The 20,818-nt window shown below is 42.4% G+C and overlaps 1 protein-coding gene across 2 annotated transcripts in view; it reads left to right on the forward strand.

The window, feature by feature from the left end:
* The first annotated feature begins 18,045 nt into the window (after positions 1-18,045).
* CARHSP1 (calcium regulated heat stable protein 1) overlaps positions 18,046-20,818 on the forward strand; it is a 37,118-nt gene continuing 34,345 nt past the window's right edge. Inside the window, exon 1 of one of the 2 annotated variants that reach the window (XM_059826362.1) lies at positions 18,046-18,083. The gene's annotated coding sequence lies outside the window, so the exon portion shown is untranslated. Of the gene's footprint in view, positions 18,084-18,340; positions 18,358-20,818 lie in introns of those variants that run through there. The other variant, XM_059826361.1, reaches the window with a different exon arrangement.

Here is a 20,818-nt window from a genome sequence, read left to right on the forward strand (position 1 = left end):
AGCCACAGATATTTCTGATGTAAGAAAGAGTATGTGGTCAGATGACTGAATTATTGTCTAATTACAAACTTCGGTGCAGTCAGAAGAATAAGTATCTCAGTATTTCAGTTGTCCCTAGAACTCTACTTTGTTTTAATTATAAAAGTGGGCAATGTGCAAAGGAGATAGAACATAGTCTAAATAGGCCAAAAATATCTGTTCCTTTGCAAAGACTGTGTTGACTTTGCACAGGCTTTGCAAAGACTAGTTGTGAGTGCAACCAAAATATTTTAGAGGTTGCTTTCCCCCCAGGGGACCCTGCCATACACAAAAAGGTCAATGCACACCTATCTGGTACCACAAGGGAAAAGGACACAAAAGGCACAAATACGCAGAATCCCATTGCCTGCTACCTCTCATGAAGAGGGGCTTCAGGTCCCTGCAGCCAGGAGGAGTCCAAGGGTAAGGGAGGTGCTGCAGGGTCCAGTGCCAGCCTGGGGGAGGCTGCCAGGGGCTCTTGAGTTCTCTAATTGACTGGGACAGTAATTAACCTCAGTCCCAGTGTGGGGCACTCCACTGACAAATGCACTCTTTTGCTAATTTTGAGCATACATAGTTTATGAGCATATGTGGATTTTTTAAAAAAAAAAAAATTTTTTTTTTTTTCAGAGCTGTGTTTCGTAAGTTTAGTTTTAGGTAGTCCTGAGAGGAGCAGGGAGTTGGACTCCATGATCCTTATGGGTGCCTTCCAACTTGAGATATTCTATGATTCTATGATACTAATGGTTTCAGTGTCTGGAATTGAACAAAATGATCTGAAACTGATTTTTTTTTTTTCTTTTTTTTTTTTTCTTTCCAAGCGAAGAATATAACTTTAAATCTTGAACTCCTGGATCTTCCTTAAATTTCTTCACTTGAAAAAAGCAGTATGTTAGAGCATCATATCTAAAACAGAAAAGATGGAGAAAGCTCAGTGCAGCTGCTATTGGTTGTGGTTGATTTATGGCTGAACTACTAACATAATCAAAGATACAAATCCCGACCAGCTAACTCATGGAAATGCTAAGAATTCTTGAAATTCCTACGCTGAGACTTTCTTGGAAGATTACTTCAAGTGCTCGGTAAGTAGAGAATGACGTTGTATAAGAGAACATATATTCCCTTTTTACAGTAGATGATCACATGTCTCTTTTTAGCCCTTTCCCTTGATTGAGCTTCCAGAGCTCTCAATAAAAATGTGCCAGAAAAGAGGTTCTACTTAGGGAGAACAGCATTCCCTGTACCTCCTGTAGTTGGCAGGAAGGACAAAACAGCTTTTCTGTGTGGCTGGTGTGTTGATGAAGATGGCGTTGGTCAAAGAGTAATTTATGCAAGTTACCTGAGAAGTATGCAAGTACAGTTATATGAGAATGTGACAACAGTATGTAGAAAGCAAAGTCATAAAGGTCAAAAACAAAAATGCAGATTAATGATGCATTAATTAGTAGAATCAATATTGTATTGAAATGGAAAAGTCAGACTGAAATTGTACAGATACCAAAACACTTCCAAAATCAGCAAACCCCTGTATCAACTTTCATCAGGGCTCAGTTCGCCCTGCAGCTGGGTTACTGGATGCTGCCACCTGCAGTCTGCTTTGGTCCAGAGCGCTCTGATGCACTGAGTGACAAAACAAATACAAACCTGCTCTTCCTCACTTTTAGAAGCCTTAGGTTTAAATGTATTCATATCTGCTATCCTAAAATAGCTGCTTCTAAGTGATTTTACGGAATAACTAACCAGAATTACAAAAACAAAGAAAACCCAAAAAACCCACTAAAACCCAGAGCCATCTACTCAGATCTTTTACAATCCGTTCCATCAAAAATATAAGGAGAAACAGTATTGCCTATTAACGGTCACTCACAAATAGTCTTTAATCCAGTATCTTGTCTTGCTAGGTGTTACATGAAGACTACCATTTAAAAGCTATGAATCCCTTCCTTCGCCGAGTTCAAAATAGGCCATTCAAAGATCTGTGTAGGGACAGGATAAGGGTTTTTTTTCTGTAGCTGAAGTTGGGGCCAGAACCTACAGTCCTCCATAATCCTGTTCCTTATAGTTTAGGTATCTTTAAAGTTATTTTTGGACTTGCTCCCAGAGCCCTCTCGCAGCTGAATGACCCTATTGTCGAGCCTTGAGCAGTGGCTGAGGTATCAAGTCCTTACTAATTAAAATGAAAAATCTACTTTATATGCAGTGCTTTTCTTGATGGAAATAAAAGACATGATAGGTCGCTGTGGAGGAAGTTAGAGTCCTCTGCCTGAAACAACTCCCTGAAACTGTTGTCCAGCAATGTTCAAATGTTTATCAGCCTGTATCTGGAACTATGCCAAGAGTGACTTGCAGAGAGTTAAAGGTGTGCAAAAGTAGTACAGGAGATCAGAAAGGGAATTATCCTGAAATCAGTTGTAAGTAGGATGGTTGTTAAGGTACTTACTGTACTGTAGAACTTAATGCTCTCCTGTCAGGCTGTGAAAACACATCCTTGGTGTACGTCCCTTCTGAATTTACAAGTCATTTGTGCTTGGTGGAGTAGTTTAAAGCAATTTTCTGCTATTTTGGGTTTCAATCCTATTTAACTGATGAAATTCCACCCTTTTTAATGCAGTCCTTATTCTGCAGACACTGTGACATGAAAAAGCAGTCACATACCCTGAAGAGGTTGCTAGCTGTGATCGCTATGGTCAAGTGAAAACCAGACTGATCCACTTTTTTTTTTGGCATGAAGAGACAAGTATTCTGCCTGTGCATAGTGTACCGTGATTGGTACCTAGCTGGCTGGGCAAACCATGTCATTCACTTGGACTGTAAACTGCTCTGGCTTACTGACAGCGCCGTTAAACATCCCTTTGTTTGGTGATAGTAAAATAATTAAAAACCACACCCAAAGACCAGAAATTATACACCCTTAAAAACTGACCAGGCTAGTCAGTCCAATAAGTGCAGGAACCGGGGATTGTCCTGGCTGTCTGTGTGAGTGTGTGCATTTGTACAGAAAGAAAGAGAGAAGATAAAAAATAAGCCAAAGAAAGAGTCCTTGCGCTCTAAACTCCTTGTTTTTTTTCTGGAAGGTCCTTCAAATGTTGGCCCCAGCAGATGGAGATAATGCCAGCATAGCACAACCAAGCTAATTGGTTTGCATGAATTAGTTGTTAGGAGGCAGTATCAGAGAGCTGAAGATTTCTTTGTGCCAGCATAGGGTATCTTGAACACAAGCTGAGTATTCCAGTTATGCAGTTTAGCTTAGTTTTGAGCCTCTGAAGCTCTGTAAGGCCATTTTTATTTCTTAAGTGCTTTTGAGTTACGTTGGCTGAAAAAAGAAGATACAGGGAACTGCTTCAGTGTGAAACCCTGACATGAGTCAGCTGCAGCAAGTTGTACTATGCCAGAGGTTGAAGCTGTTACTCAGGAGTGATTTGAGTTGAAGCAGAGACCTGAGAAGGGCTCCTTAGCTTTGAGTCACTGCTGAGCAGCCCAGTCCCTCTCCCAACACCTGTCTTCAGTCCTCTTCTGATCCCTCTTCAAGCAAAAAGGAAATGCTAATGTGATGGTCCCAGTATACACACACCTGCCTCCTACTTTAACTGGGAAGTAGGTACTAAATCACCACTTCAATATATTGTTTACTTAAAGATCATTACAGAGAGCAGTATTTTCTATGCAGAGAATTAATAAAGAATGTCTCTGCTGCCTGCCTTGTATCTGTGGGCAAATAAAGATTGTGAGCAGAGAGAAGTGGCAAAATCTGTCCCTGGTAAAAGAGGTTCATCATTTGTTTGCCTTTCATCAAAGACAACATGCTACTGACGTGAGCAGTCCTTCCTTCAAAGACTGAAATCACGAGCACTCAGTCACAGTGCTATTACTGTCAAGCGTGGCACCAAGCACGTCATTATTGCCAGAGCACAGTCAGCCTCATTCATTCCCAGATCTTTCCTGTCTTTTACTAGGCACTGTTTTTAGGAGGATTTCACTGCCATACGTGAGGTGCTCCGTTTGCTTCTCAGATATTTCTGACAGACAAGACGCCCAGTGATCATGTACTGAAGGATCAAAAGACACACTGGTGCTCCTAAGCAAATGGTTTCACTTTTGGAGCATAAGGAATTCATGCAAGTGACAGATCAGAGAACATGTTAATTTGAACACAGCATGCTTCTCTCAAGCAGCCCTGCTTGGAGGGGGAGTGTTTCTTCTCAAAACATAATAATTAAACAAGAGTATGTTAGATTGCACCTCTGGAAATGCCTTGCACTGCTCTGTTTCTCATTAACTCTTGCAAAAATACTGGTCAGAGCAATATATTAAAACACATCTGTTTCCTGGTGCCTCTATCAATTAGGAACGTAACAAAGACATTATGCAAGAAATTTCAAGATAATAAAACCTTTCCTTGCTGAACCTAGTCTTTTTGCCTGACCCATTTGTCCCTGGCATCCACTTGATTTATTTCTCAGGAAAGGGTCAAATGAATGATTAATACATGAGGCAGTGGATTTGTTGTGAAATACATAGTTTTTTCTGTAGAGCACATAAAAGTATTTCTCTTGCTCTGCTGTTGTTTGAGTGCTGCTCTCAGTGGCTTATGGTAAAATGGCTAATAGTTTCCTGTAGCAGTCAGATAGGCCGGTGTGTTGAGAAGCTCAGAAATACTACTTTTCCCGCTCCTCCCCCCCCCGCCCCAATCTGTCAGCTGTGACACTTTCCCATCTGCCCTTGCAACCTTCCTCTGGATTGTTGTAACAGCTTTAATCAGCAGAATCGACAAAACCCAAATTACATGACTGACAGCAGAGAAAGACCCAGATGTTACCTTATCAATGCTTTTGCATGGGCTGATCAGCTACATTCTACCTGATCTCGTCAGCTTGCTGCTCCACTCCAAACAGTGTTCTTGCATTGGGGCATAGTGCGGGGCTTTGCTAGGATAAAGCAGAGTGTGGAGGGCAGGAAGAGAGAAAAAGAGGCTGAGAAAATGAAAAGTAGCTTTACAGATCCAAACAACCTACAGTTTAGGAAGGTACTTCTGGGTATTTCGATAGTCCTGTGAGGGAGGAGACACCCGAGCAATCCAGAGTTGGAGAGTTCAGATTTGGATCCTCCCTCTCATTCTCTCATAAGGAGAGACTGTAACGAGATCTGTTGGAAGGAGGTGTGTTCATAGGATATGTCTGTCTCTGCAACACGCCTTTTGCAGAGGAAGTAGTAAAACTAAACAGCACGTACTCAAACACACACACATGTGAAAAGGTATATCCTTCCCAGTTAATCTGGAAGGATAGTTTATCAGTACCCTGTCCTGCCTGGTATCCTCTGAGAGCAAAAGTCACTTTCAGGACAAAGCCAGGAAATGTTGATTTAGGCCTTTTACATGTACTCCTGACAAAGTCGCTCACCATGACCATAAAAACAAGGCTGATGCAGAAGGAAAATGCAAAGACGGGTTTCTATACTGCTGGGAGCCTTATACCACCATCCTGTCCCCCTTCTGATCCAGCTTGGTGTGCCAGCTGGTAGTAGTACAGCCTTTCTGGCTTAAATTTGGAACAGGAATTAAAATCTCTTGGAGTTTTCTTTGAGTAATGTCATTGTACTGTGATTGGAGTCTGCAGCATCTAATCCTGTCCACCACTTAAAATTAATAAGGGTTTTAAGGTGTAGAGCTGCAGCAGCATCCTAATCACTGAGGGATTGCTTGTGTCTAGAACAGACTACACCCAAAGACAAAGCTAAAAGCAAAAGACAATTTCTAATGATGATATACAGACGATAATGTGTTTAGCCTTAATTGTGTTTACTGTAAGTGGAGCCCTTGAGGGAAAACCAATATAAGCAGTTTCTCAGTCAAGAATGGAGCCACAAGATAGGCGTGTTGTTTAAACAAAATTCACTGTCTGCTAGTGAGCTTTTAAATCTTTTAGAAGGCAGGAACATGGTGTGTGATAGTTGCAGAGCAAATGTTGACCTGTTCCGGTGATGCTGACTACAAAAGGCCTGACAATAGGGCACAGCATCTGCAGAAATGGAGACGTCTTGGCTTGGCTGCTTCCCAGTTCTTGCTACTGGAAGATCACTGAGCTCTTGGCCCTGGGACAGTGAATTTGCACTAACTGACAATACCTTAAGTTTCTGTGTTACCTTTAGTCCATAGTATCCCAAATATTCCATATTCCACTATCCCAAATTAAGAAATAGTCCACAGTATCTCTGCAGACCACAGACTGAAGAACACTGGTACAGACTAGACTTATATAGCAACATGAGAAGCCCCAAAATAATACCAAGGTTGCTCCAGTGCAAGAGCATTTTTCAGGCCCTGTAGAAGGAGTAGCCATGTAGTTAATTAAAAAGAGAAAAGGAAGAAGAGGAAACATCAAAGCTGCGAAGCTGCCTTGTCAAAGGGACATTACTCCTGTGCTCTCTTGCACTCTTCTTTTGCTCCACAGAAAACACACTGATTCTTTTATTCTCTGTGCCAAACAACTGGCTACCCCCAGATCTTCTGCTCAAGAGACAGCACAGTACTTAAAGAGCAGAGAAATGTGTGTAGTTTGAGAAGATCGAAAACCTGCATCAGTCTGTGGCCTGGGACGTGAGTTTTGTATGTTCAGCATGGCTGTTCCTCAGATATTGAGCTGTGAGTGGGCCGATTCAAACCCTTCTGCTATTTAAGCTGCAAGATCTTCCGAGTTCTCCCACATGATGGTCTGAAAAGCTGGGATACACACTCAATATCTTTACCAAATGAAGGAAAATTAGGAGAGTGAATGCTGCAAGCCACGACCATGCAATGTTTCTGTTGATTCCTAGTTTTAAAGAACAGGTGTTGCTGGGGTGTCTAAACACTGTCAAGTTTAAGTATATTTATTTGCAAGTCAGTTTTGTCAGCACATTTTCCTTTGTTACGAAAGCACCCCAGTAAATAATTGTGAACTTGAAAATGTAATTAATATCTGTTTTTTTTTCTTTTTGACATGAATAGATTGTGAGTAACTTCAAACAAGAGAGAGATCAGATCTGAGACTGGCCAATTTCTTCAAAAGAATAACTGAGTCTGTAAGTCATCATTGAACAGTTTGGTACCTGGCAACAGAGTGGTAAGGCTGAAGGACTGTTTTTTCAATTGCATGGACAAAGTGAAAAATTGAAAACAATTTCACTTTGAATTGGGTCAAAACAAAACATGAACTGAATTGAAAAATACAGATTGCGCTAAATGGAACACTGTATTAGGCATAAAGCATCTGTGCCATGATGCAGAATTTAAGACATTCACAAACTAATAATAATAATTAAACTAAGCTGTATAAACCTATTACTGAGGTGGTGTTATCAGAGGCTGTTGAATGATAGCATTGGTGGAATTGCAGCAGATTTAACATCAGAGTTGGGAATCACCTCATTGCTCACTGTAATGACTTCAGTGAGCACTTCTTTCTGTGTCCACCTTAAGATTTTATTTCTCTCATGCCCACTGAAACATTTATGTGTCTGGGCTAAGTATTGCACCACACACAAAGATTTATATGATTAATAAAAGCATCCTTCATACAGCAAATTCTAGTCCATCAGTCTGGAATTGGAGGCTGCAAGTAGAGGATTAATGGAAAAACACAAGGCTACTGTCCTTAACAGGAGCAAATTTTAAAAACAGACAAAGAGGAGTACTGCATTACTCTAGTCACCTGGATACACCTCTGATACATAGAGAAACCCTAGAGAGGAACAGCAGCCCTCTTCTTTGGTGCTTATTATGTGTGATGTTGATGCTCCTGTTGAGAACACTCCTATTTACTTCCGCTGAAACTGGAGTAAGTCCTGGGATGTTTTTAATCTGTAATTGAACCGAATACAGTGTCATTCTGAAAAAATCAGAGCTGGTAAGTGGTTCTGCTTCATGTGTATTTTCTCTGTTTTCAAGAGGCTTACGGATGTAAAACACCTCTCAAAGCTGATTTTGTCATTAATACATATAAAACTGAGTATATATGCCTATGGGGTTATTGTTCTTGAACATTATCATATAGGAGTGGCTATACAGTCACTTACTGTGAAATCTTTTCCAGAGTGTCAAAAGATATTTAGAGATTAACAGAAATGAATTAAACACCTGAAGACAGCTATGTGGCTGTAAAATGAGAGAGCTGGATGAGGTGGAAACTGACCTGATGAACTAGTAGGAAGTGTTCAAGTGATTTCCTTTTAAAAATATAATTTAATTCAAACAATGTATCTGGGAATTTCTTATACTTTCCCACAGATTCCCACCCCCCCCAGGAAATATGACTGGTGGAAGGAGAGTAAGTATAGAAAATTCCTTGATCAGAGCACCCTTATCTTGGCCTTTGCCTTGTCAGCTGCCATGATGTTGGCATAAAAAAATTGCAATATTCCCTAAGAAAACAACAAAGATGTGACATTTCTGCACCACAGTTTCCAGCTCCCTCACCATAAGCAGAAGCCACAAACAGTTTTAGGCTACCATCTCTGTGCAAAGATCTTTCTTATGCTCCCATTCTTTTCTTTTCCTGTTTCATACACTAGTGTGATACAAACACAAAATCCTTCTATCCCTACATTCATCATACAAACAGGAATTCCTCTTTTTTTTTTAATGTTGCATGAATGCCTCCAAATTTTCTGGAAACCACAGGAAATTGTTGGACTGCACAAAATTCCTTCCCCCCCCGGGCCCCAAATATGGACCCAGGGGTTAACTCTCCTCAAATAACTAATGGAACCAGACACCTGGAATTGTCAGTTTAAAGAGTAAAAAAATAATACTGTGATGCCTGGTCCTGCATGCCCAGTTCGCACTGTCAAAGGATCCCAGACTGTCACTACAGAGAGAATATTCTCTCTGCTATGAAAAATAGCCGTTAGTTAAGAGGAAGGGAAGGCGATAACTAAAAGAAGCAGATGTTGCGAACACTCCTGTTTTAATCCTCCTTTTGCTCCTGCCCTTTCTCCCACCATGAGGGTAGGAGGAGGGAGAAGCCAGTGAGATACTGAAGGCTCAAGCTACCTCTGTAAGAGAAACCTGAACTTTTAAAGAAGCAATTTTCTTAAACAGTTCTCTCCCAAAATAGACATAGGCAGGAAGTAGTGAAATGGATGGCAAAAGGCTGGGAGCAAGGTAGCTGAGTATTTCCTGTTTGCTTTATCTGTTTGAAACAAAAGGGTTGGAAAGTATTTCCTCTTGATGATGAGATCACGGTCATTGTTGGGAAATGTGGTATGTTTAACATCATCACAAGGGCCTTTCTGGCTAATCAGAGCTGAGAATAACTGTAACCAACCCACTGTGCTGCAAAATATTCTAGTAGCTCCTTGGTGCTATAATAGCTTCTGCAGAAACAAGGTCGTACTAACACAGTGAATCTTAGTAAGTACTGACCTTAGCAGGCACCAATTCAAGTAACTGATTAGTTTCCTGGATGAGCTATAGCACCCTTTTTGAAGGGTGCTGTTATGAACACTTTTTATTCAGTGGTCTAATTGTCAAGTTCTTTGTCAGCGTTTGGTCTTATCTTGTACACAGACCTGCAGAAAGTACATTAAATTCTTTGTATCAAGAATTGTTTACATTTTCCTGTACCTTATGTGAATGTTTCTGCTGATATAAAATACAGAAAGTGAGCACATCTGTACCCACTCAGTGCAGTACCTGTGCAGTGCTCCTATGCATTCAACTAAATATTGACTTACAAGTTTAAATGGTTTGATGTATTGGCACCCTCTTTATACAATGATTGGAAGGATTTCCTCCGAGGTGGGTGCAGCAGCAGTTTAAACGGAGAAGTATGCAGTTATACAAGAACATGACTGCTGATGTCCCCATGCATTTTCCATCCCTGTAAACTAGTATCTACTTTCTTATCAGGCATCTGATCTATAAAAGCACTCTCTGAGAACTGTACAATCATATTTAAGCATGTTCACCTTTATCAGTTCATCCTATTCATCTCCTTGCAAGAAGATGACATCAGTTGTCACTATCCTGGACTTAACCGAAAGGACTGTACAATAGCCTTTATTGTACAGCACTTTGAAATAAAGCACAGTTACATTTTTTTCCTAGTCTCTCTTCTGTTGTGCAGTAAAGAAATATGAAGTGCCAGAAAAAGAACCTGTGAACATTGTGGAAATCATAGACAAGCTTCTTTCATAAGGACAAGTTGCAGTTAAAAAAATAAGAGCACCACTGTTAATTGGGTGAGTATAATAAGCCAGATCAATCCTATTGCTCTGTAAGGGGAGTTTTTTATCCTTGTATACATCATTCCCCTCTTTCTGCAAACCAGAATTCTTGCTAAATCTCTTTCAAACCAATTTTTGATGCCCTTTTAGTCGTTAGATAATAAATCCCTTCTATTGTTTGGACATGAGTATTAGCATCATGATCATGTCAAATGCAGAGTATAAAACTCTGGGCCCATAGGAAAGCTGTGCTAATGAACTATCACAGTTAAACTTGCATCCATAGGGCCCATAAGAGAAATGCAAGGGTAGAGAGCAGTATTATCTCTTAACATTGCCATCCTCTCAAATTTTTTCTCTAGCTGTTGAATGCATTATGAGCCTTGCACGAATCACACTGGGAGACAATAGACATTTTATTATTGGCTTTAGTTAGAGCAAAATAATTTTCTAGGAACTATTCTCTTCAATAAAAGATATCCTAAAACTCAACACTGCACCAAAGATACGGGAGAAGTGGGGTTGGGTCCATTCTTCTGTCCGAATGGATTTGAGCCTACATCTGGCATGTATCTCTCTTGTGGATCTATGTGGTCTTCAGTCTTGGAGCTCCTTGTTGATGCAGTTCCTTTTGCTGAGAACAATCCAATTTTGTTATTAATCCAGTTGTGAAGGAATCACAGTATCGTCTATCGATGAGGGGAATCTTCTGGATGAGGAGAGTCCAGTACTCAAGACTCTCTTCAGATGACTTGGACAGTCTATTTGGGCCAACAGAGACCAGCTGAGAGACAGAAACTGAAGAACAGTCTTGTCTCCCCTGGGAATCGCCTTAGTTGGAGGTTCCTACATTCAGCTTGAGTGTCCTGTCCCTTCAGCTACTAAATAAGGGGGAAAGCACCAACCTTCCTCTGGCTATTGTTTTGCAGAAAGGAATGGGATAAATATGTGGCTCCTGGAGGGAGGGAGGGAGGGTTAGGAATCCCAATCAGAGAAGGAGGAGCATTTGGCTGAAAGTACCTAAATTCTTTTCAAAAGGTGACTTAAGTCACACTTTTCTGACTCTCTGTCACTTCTGCTTCTTGTATTACATCAGCCCACGCATACTGCAGGCAGTTCTAAAACAAATGGTGTAACCTGCTCCTTGGCCAAATCCAAAACCCATGCCTACTTTTGCATGCACCCACTGCATGTTTCGCATGTGCCAGGTCTGTAAGCAGACGCCTCTTAGATGTTCTTCTGCACGTGTGGAACTTATACCTGTCCACTGCCTTCCAAGAAAGAATTTTGCCTATTTCAACTTTGTAAAAGTTGCCATTTCATTTAATTCTAAGTTTAAAAATGCCACCAACATGAAGGATCTAAGGAAATTGGCTTTATAAAAGCCAATTTATTTCAAGGCAATCTACCCCTTTTATGGCTTCAATGTGCCCCTAATGGAACAGGGCAGAGAATTCTGCTTCCCCTATTCATTTCCTAGCAAGAGTAACTATTTACTGTTTGGTGTGAGAAGGCTGTGCAGGTCTCCAGCACTGCCTGATTGCACTTTCTGACACTCTTCAGACTTGTATCTAAAAAAAGAATTGATTAGGAGGATGAATGCCATGTCTGATGATCAAATATTTAAACCTGGAAGGCTTTCAAGAGTGGCAGGCTTGCTAGACTGTGAAAACACCCTTGTTTTGCCAGAGCTAACTTGCCATTATTAGTTTTCAGAAGACTTGAGGTAATACATGAAATTTTATATCCAGTGGTTTTTAAGAGAAAATGAGGACAGAGATGCAAACAAAGAGTGTGCCTTTAATCATGTCCTGTCAATTGGAACAAGTAATCATACATCACAAAATGTAGCTGGGAGAATGCATTTTTCTCTCCCTGGTGGGGGAGTGAAAATGCTAATGGAATCAATGCCCAAAATGAAACAAACACAAATATTCTAACCCATATATTGCATTGATCACAAACACAGGAAATAGTATCTTGTTACATGGTCTGTGGATGCAGTTTCTGTTACAAACTTCTGGATACGGAAGTACAGAGAATCCTCTAGATGCTAGGACATGGGAGTCTTGTACTGATCTCTCTCCATTGTATTCTTTTCCATCTCTGTTTTCTTTCACTTAATAGTTCTAGCACCATGGGAATTTTTATCTAATCCTTTTTTCAAGAAAAAATTTCCAGTTGTTGACAGTTTTTTCTTGCTGTGCAGGATGTTGCATTTACAAGTGTTTTGGAAGAATCTAGCTGCCCAGTCAAGTCATACTGCTAGTAAGAGCCAGTCTTTTTCCAGAAGAGATAGTAATCTCAGCCCTAGGGATGTAAACATACTTTAACCAGTTTAACCACAGCTATTACACTGGTATAAAGATATTTATACCAGTTTAATCACAGCTACCACAAAGAATCAACTGATGATGAACAGAGCTCTTTGCAGGATGTAAAGTTTAAGCGCAGACATGACCTCTGTGTGCAGGTTGGGATGTAAACAGAATAGATGAACTGGGAAAAGAGGAGAGTGGTGCATATTCTGAAGATGGCCAGATAGTGAGGGAATAAGAAACATCTTACCATAAGTTGTCCATGAAAATCACCTGCCTTTGTATTTCAGCTCCTAACAGCTGCAGCTGTCATACCTTCAAGTGATGCTGCTGTCTGCGCACTGGGTGTTTGTGGTCTTCCTCCAGGCAGTTGCTGTCTATCGAGGCAGGTCATAAAAACAACCCAACCCACTTGTGTGATAGGATTGTTTTGTAGGCTCTTTTTCATGGTAAAGATTTTTTTATGTGTTCATTTGGACAGAGCATAGCTTCCATTCTGTTTTTTTTTTGCTGTAATTAACTATCAGCATGTCATCATTATGAATTATGTGATCATTATCATCACTATGAATTATGAATATTATCATCCAGTGTGTGGTAAAACAATTTAAATAACTGCAGATAACACAACATGATATATATGCTACATTTGTCAAAGACTGGCTTAGTAGTCTGACTGGTTAACTAGAAGCCATCTTTTGATCATGACATCTGTCAGAAGTAGTAAAATATGAGTCAGTTTGATCTTTGTTCCGTTTAAAATTGGAAATATGTATAAAGGCCATAGTAATATGTTTGTTGAGCAGCTGCTTTTATATTCTGTATACCAAAAAGTAGTTTCCTAATTCAGTGCTATATACTAGCAAGGCGTAGTATGTTAATGTCACTAGTGACATGCTGTAGTTTGTATACTCAGAAGGATAACCGCTGTTCAGTGCTTAATGATTGCTTTGTGCCCTGCATCGCTCTTGTAGATTAACTTCTCCTTAAAACACTGTACCTTAGAAAGGAAACTTCAGCTGGGATGCTGTATCTTGTCTTCAAATGTTAATGCCCTTTGCCTATCAGTTCCTGGCCTGACCCTCCAGCGTGCATAATGCAAAACTTGGCACAAGTTCACATGTGGATCCCTGTAAAGAATGGAAATCAAGCTGGCTTCTTGACTTCCTACAGCAAGTTCATAGCAAACAGGCCTGATCATGAATGCAACGCTGAATCTGCTAGGGCATCAATGGAAAATATAGGTGAAATTTTCAGGGAGGGCAGAGGCTGAGGTGGCTTGAGGATGTGAGTCTCCTTGGTGCAGCTGGGCAATCAGAGTGGCCAGGGAGGCAACTTGTGGTAATGACCAAGAATAAATAAAAACAACAAGAGTAAGGGACAGAAGATGGTAACTGAAGAGAGAGCAGGGGAGAATATTTTATTTCTGACAGGTAGTCACTATGTACAAAATAAAAAGTAAATGGCAGAGTAAACAGTTCTTTAAGGTCTTGTTTTCCTACTAGAATGGGGTTTGGGTTATTTTAAGGATGCCTATTGCATGTGAAGTAAAAACACAGAGAAGACAAGACGTATTGGTCTTAAAACACCACAGTTTCCTTGGCGCTTACCTTGCTGAAAAGCTCAGCTTTTCTGTGTTTCTACTTCAGCACAATCCATATACATTATTTTTCCTGAAGTAAAAGACTGTATCCTTTTGACTGTGAAGACAAGCAATCTGAAAGAACAGGTTTGAGAGCTGAATATTAGGTGACTGCCTCAGGACCAATGGACAGACAACCTGACTGATCCTAAAATATTTGGTAGCTGTGTAGCTTCTGTCTGATTTCATGCATTAAAAGATTCTTCTGCTCATGATAAACATAGTCTTTCTTTAGGCAAAGTGGAACCTGAAGACATGCTAGCCAAGAGAAAAAATGATCTGCAGTGACTAGATGGATTATGTCTCCTGCCAAGCTTCGCTGATGACTCCTGCACTGGTATGAAGTCCCTTGCTTCCTAATAAAGACAATTAAATTTCACCTACATGCAAATCGTGGGAGGAAGAGCCTGGAACTGTTCTAGTATAAGAAAAGGAAGAATGAACATAAGAAGATAAGCCTGCTGAAGGCCAGCTCATGCCAGCCCTTACTATTTCACTAGCCAAGTGAAATAGCCAACTGGCCAAACTAAGAGTTAAGCAATACCTCTTTGGGAGGGTTTTGGTAAACCTTCCAGAAGTACAAAATGGGAGGTGATTGCAACCTGGAGCTGACTTACTCCTTTCTATGACATAGTGTCCCAAGTTTGGCTGTGAGGCTCTGGAACTCGTTTCTCACTCTGCTATTAAGAATGCTCTGGATTTGATAATTAAGTTTGGGGGGCTAAATCCTCCCCCTGTGGGAAAGGTGGGAAGATGTTTGACTAAGTTCTTGTTGAGAAGGTTGTGTTAGTGCTACTTCTACTACATTGTGTTATTGATGACTATATGGCAATTTGGGACTTTGTTTTCATTATTTCAAATCTCTATAAAGTATTTGCAAGGTTATTTGTATCTGTAGTTATCATTAACTGAATTCTAAACCCTAACCACGGAGGGAGATTTGTTTCTTTATGACCATTTTTTTCCCCTGCTCTTGCTGCTGTGATTTATCTGAGAACAGCAAAGATGTCCTCAATTCCTACACTTTGCAAACTGAACAGAACTCATCTGAAGCATGATTCAAAATTACAGATGATTAAGATAGTGAGAGCACACAATAACTTGTCAGATACGTGGTATGAAAAAATTGATCTTATAAAATAGAGTGATTGTACCCATTGTATAGTAAACAGCTTTAAGTGAAAGGCGGATCACATGCTTTTGGTTTGGCACATTGGTGTTGCATTGCTCAATTTCCAGTTGGCATTGCGACTGGACATGAGAACATAAAGTGCAGTGGAGCACTGTGGACTGAAGCATACTTAATATGCCATATATTCAAGGAGTTAAGGGTATTTTTCCTCCTGTTATTCTCTGCTATAATCTTATTGCTCTAATCATTAAGAGCCTGCTTCTAATTTCCAGGCACAGTTCATTCATGTCCAGCCTACACTCTTTGTGCTTGTGCCAACCATATCTTTTAGATTAAATAGTTCCAAAAAACCAATCCAGAAGCCGGAACTGGAAATCAGGATTGCCTTTGTGATGTGTGGAGTTGTCCTAGACTAATTCATGCCTTTCTAATAGAGGAGGACAGTATTTGCCCTATGTCGAGTACCAGCACCCACCTAATTATTTAAGAACTGTTCAAGCCACCTCATCCTTGCTGCTGTGCAAGGACATGTATCACCCACCTTTACTAATGAATCACAGTAGCTGATACATTTCCCCCCTACACACTCATTTCCTTGACTCAAATTGTGTCAGTAATTGCACTTTGAATACTTTAAATGAATGAAAAGTGGTATAATGATGCTATGCTATCAAGAAATCCTTCTGTTTTTTCCCTCTCAGGACTGCTGAGGGGAGTGCTCAGTCCCTGCAACAGCCCAGAGCTGTGTCTGAGGAAGCAGGGGACCAAGCCGGCAGGAAAGGGGAGAGGCAGGAGAGCCCTGCAGCTCTGGACCACCTCCCGTTCTCCTCCTAACTGTGAGGTGTCCCTTGCTGGCCCAACCCAACAGCAGTGGCCTTGGGGAGCGTTCCCAGCCCTGCCTGCATCCTGGGAAGGAGCCAACGCCACCCTGCTGCCAGCCAGCCCACGCCAGGGACAGAGAGAGCAAGGTAGGCATGCGTGCCGAAGGTGATTAACCAGTCATTAGTAATTGTACCGAGGGAAAGCAGAAGGGGAGGGAGACAACTTGGAGTTTAGGGGGAAGCTGGAATCTCAAGATCTTGTCTTCAGCAGCTGGTGAAAAAAGCAGCAGGCAAAATCACTTTTTCTAACTGTTATAGCTGGGGACACACACACGCACACTTACATGGAGGGTCCCACAAGCCCACAATCTAGCGCTGAAAACCAACCTCGTGACTGTGGACATACATTGTCACATATCTCCTATAGGCTGTGCATTTCTGTCTAGGAAGAGGAGGAAGAGAGAGGAAAGGAAGAGGGATGACTCATGAGTGCTGAACTTCTGAGGAAAGCACAGCTGTAATCCCAGACCATGTGACTGGGGAGATTGCTCTGAACGGTGCCTACTTCCGTAGTGCTTTCCCTTCACCCTCCTCCACCTCAAAAAAAATCAGTCAGTTTTGCCACACAAAGCAAAAGAGAAAAGATTTCCAGGAATAAAACTGAAGTTTTAAGCAAGAGAAGTCATTAGTCCTATGACTATGTGTCTTACAAAGGGGTAAGATCTTGTGCAGAACTGAAGTGGACAGAGAGGTAAGATACTTCAGAAGGTGACCATGTGGTTGACATAGGAGGCTGGTTACTTAATGTTGTGTGACCTCTTCTAGATCCCCTGTCTCTGATCAAACAGGGTATGTTATAGGACTTCTGGTTATTTTTCCTTGTGAAAAAAAGCCCTGCTAAAATCTGTTTGTAGCAGTTTTACCAGAAGTTGCACACTGCTGTTTCTTATGTGATTATGGTTGGCTAAAAGAGCGTATACTTCTGTCTCCTGTAAACATTACCTTTGATATGAGGACGTGCTTTGTCTGGTACCTTTAAGTGGAAAAGAACCAGAAAGAATTCAGTGCCTAAGCTATGTTTTTTAAACTGTGCTCTAAAATACTGTGGTTTATTATCAAGTACAAAAATTGTGCACAAATGAAAGCATTGGTAAAATCTGGTGACTGGATACTGGACGTAGACTGCTCTCTCTACCCTAACATCTTTCAGTGATTCTTGTGTTCCTAGTGAGGTCCGTGACAATTAACTGAGAGTTTGTCCTCGTCACTGTCCTGCACTGTCTCATCCGTCGTCCTGCTGCAGCTTCCACCTCAGGCCCTGTTGTGCCAGCTCTGGTTCGTGCAGGAGATGCCAAACACATGCAAACGATGCTGCTACGGGGCACCTACGTGGGCTTTCTCACCAGCTTGCACCACAGCTCGGTTCCTCATCCTTCCTCGTTGCAAAATTCGGGAAAATTTACCAGCATTCTTCTTCTTCAACTTCAGCTGGTTTTGCTGAGCTCTCTGGCCATATCGTCCGTTCTTTAACACCATAGTCACTTCACTACTGTAATTTCATTTTCTGACAAACGGGCTCGGGGCTGAGCGTGGTGGTCTCCGTGGCTGTTACAGGAGAAAAGCCCGCGTGTGTGGCGAGGTGCGCTGTGTGTGCCCTCCACCGGGGGAACTGCAGGCGGAGGGGGAATACAATGGAAAACAACAAAGCCGCGCTCTCAAGTTAGTAACCCGCGCCTGCAGACGCCAGCTTGCGGCTCCGTCGCCCGAGCCAGGCGTCCCCCAGCAGCTCCCGCGGCCGCCCGGGAAGGCGGTGGCCGGGGCGGGGCGGAGCGGAGCGGAGCGGGGCGGCCCACCCGCCTTATAGCGCGGGGCGCGCCGCGGCAGCGCCAGCGCCGCCCGCCAGCCCGGCCCGCAGCGGCCGCCGCGCCGCCCAGCCCTTCCTGCCCGAGGTGAGCGGGGCTCGGCCGGGGCGCCGGGCCGGGGGGGCTTCGGGCTGCTTTTGTTGCGCTGCGTGGCTTATCCCGAGTAGAGGGCGGAAGCGGCGGGCGAGGTCGGGAAGGTCCTTTCGCTCAGCGCCGGGAGCGCGGCGCGGCCGGCTCGGGCAGCCCTTCCCGGGGCTGGAACACCTCGCAGGGGAGGGAAGCCGGGTCGGGTGTGCTTGCTGGGAGGTGCATCGTGCTCTGCTCTCGCCTCCTCCGTTTCAGTGGATTTATTTCACTTAAGGTACTAGGGCTAGTTTGCTTGCTTTTTTTTAACACTTCTTTGTGCTTTTTTTTGCGCTGAGGAACGGGGGATGTGTCATTGCGACACTCAGAATTGCTTATTTTATAAATCATGAGAAAGACAAAGCATGCTAAATAAGAGCTTTCTTCCATTAGGAAGAAAAAGGTCTAACAGCACTGGTTGCTTAGAGGGATACTGCAAAACTTCTTACAGAGTCTTGCTAGAGAGTTTGTTGCTGTGGCATGAAGGGTTAGCTCTTACAGTCAGTACCTCTGTTCATTACAACTGGGGAAAACAGCCCTTACTTCGTGTTCTCTTTGCATGTTGGATGTGTATGCGTGTCACTTCTTGCCCCTGTAGAGAAACCTCTGAGCTTAATTTTTGGATCTGTGCCTCTGAATTTGGCTTTTAGGGAGGGGATTTGAAGTTCTTCTCTGACACTATTTTTGCTGGAACTGCACAGCTACTTCTGAGAAATGTTTGCAAAACCTTCTGTGGTGCCAGATTTCATTTCTTGCAGTCTGGGAAAATTTTCAGGCTGCTTTGACGTGACCCTCCTGATGATTATTTTTTGTGAGGTTGAGAAGGGTTTTTTTTGACTGCTGTTCTTAACCTTCACATTCTGATTATTATGTTTGGCAAACATGCTTTTTTTCCTTCGGTTGATTATTAATAATGGAAGATAGCAAGTCCCATGAAAGTAGCTGCAGAGGGCTTGTACCTTCACAAATGCAGCTTAGCATCTCATTAAATCTAAAGAGGCTTAACTAACATGTAGTAAGGATTTTTTTTTTTTAAGTATGCATATATGAAGACTTTGTGTGTTTACAGAAAAAAATTGTGTGTGCTAAAGAAAAATGTAGGAAAGATGTGACTGTTCTCTGGCAATGGGTATATTTTCACATGCTATGGAGGGTGTAAAAGGAGAGAAAACACATTTCTTGGCCTTTTGCAGGAGCAGAGCTGAGACTGGCTCATCCCACGTCCAGTGTGCATCGTGACACCCATGTGTGACATGACCAGCCGTGTGGTTGTGCTGCCTCTGTCCCCCTGCGTCCTGTGCCTCTGCTTCTGGCTACAATTGCCCTTTGCGCTGCCTGAGCTTCTGTCACTGTGGTTTGTCCATGGTTGTAATATTTTGACCAGCATCATCCCCTCCTTTACTTGCGTGCATGTAAGCACAGAAATATTTGCATACAAGCAGTTTGAAAGTAGCCAGATAAGGCCCGGTAATGCTGACTTCTGTCTTCTCTTACGACTGTTGCTTTTTGGGTAGTCGTGTACTTTTGGTGAATCCAGTCTTCATATACACTTGAAGAATTAAACGCACCACGAATATGAACGTAGCTATAGCTCTCTTACAGCAAACTGCCACACCATTACATTACACAAAATGTGGTTCTTTGGATGAAATGGGGTGGTGGAGGGTTATTTCTAGGTGTCTTGAAAGAAGACTGTTGAGGATCGTCATTAGCAAAATTTAATGAGATTGTAACTGTTCAAGTCTGTTGATAAATATCCTGGATGTTGGTGGTGAGCGTTGACAGTTAATCCACCCCTCATCTGGAAGGTTTCTGACAGAGACTAAGGAGAGGAATTGAGTTTGAACAGTGCAAAACCCATCAACTTCCGCCTTGGAGCAGGGGAGGGGAGCGAGTCGGTGGGAGCCGGATCATGTCCCTTCCCTGGGGCTGGGAGCTGCCTTCTGGAGGCCGGCGGGTGGTGCGGCTGGGACACAGCACTCTGCACAGCAGAGGGGTTGGCAATCTCTGAGGATGAAAAAAGGAATGAAATAGCATGTTTGGGTGTTTTTCTGCACACCAGTTTTAAAAAAGCAAAGCTTAAATCCTGCTTTTTGCAACAGGTTGATGTGGAGAACCAAACAAAAAGAAATGGCTGAAACACTGTGTAGGGAAACAAGCGATGCAGAGTGGGGATTTGGGTTCGCGTGATATGTTACTCCCCAGCGTAGTTCAGATACAATGAAAAATAGGAAGCATTCATCTGACTATCCGCTTTCTCTTTTCTCTCAGGGCAGGGTAGAAACAGTTGTTTTGCTTCCTTCTATCTCAGTCTAATATTGTTCCTCATGTCCGAGGCAGCCCCCTGGACAGATCAGAAATCTTCATTTCCTCTGCCTCCTGCACAGATCTCTGCTCGTTTCCGTTCATCGCTGCCTGTCCGGATGGTCTCTGGGGGCTGCAGGGGGTAACTCGGAGCTCGGGTGAAGCAGCTGTAGCCTTGTGCTGCTCTCTGCTCTTTCAGTTCTGTCATTTTGTTCCTCTGAGCCGACCTCTGCTAGCCAGGTAGCAGTTTCAGGAATTTTTTTTTTTTGTGCCTGTTCTCCTTTTTCCTGACATGCGTGTGGATGTAGATTGTGTGATATATCCCGTGTTACCAGCAAGAGCAGTGAACGAGGCAGTGAATGGTGCCTGTGCGGCTAACAAAGGCAGTGCTGCGT

Source organism: Gavia stellata, chromosome 18 (assembly GCF_030936135.1).
Source record: "Gavia stellata isolate bGavSte3 chromosome 18, bGavSte3.hap2, whole genome shotgun sequence".
NCBI classification, from domain to species: domain Eukaryota; kingdom Metazoa; phylum Chordata; class Aves; order Gaviiformes; family Gaviidae; genus Gavia; species Gavia stellata.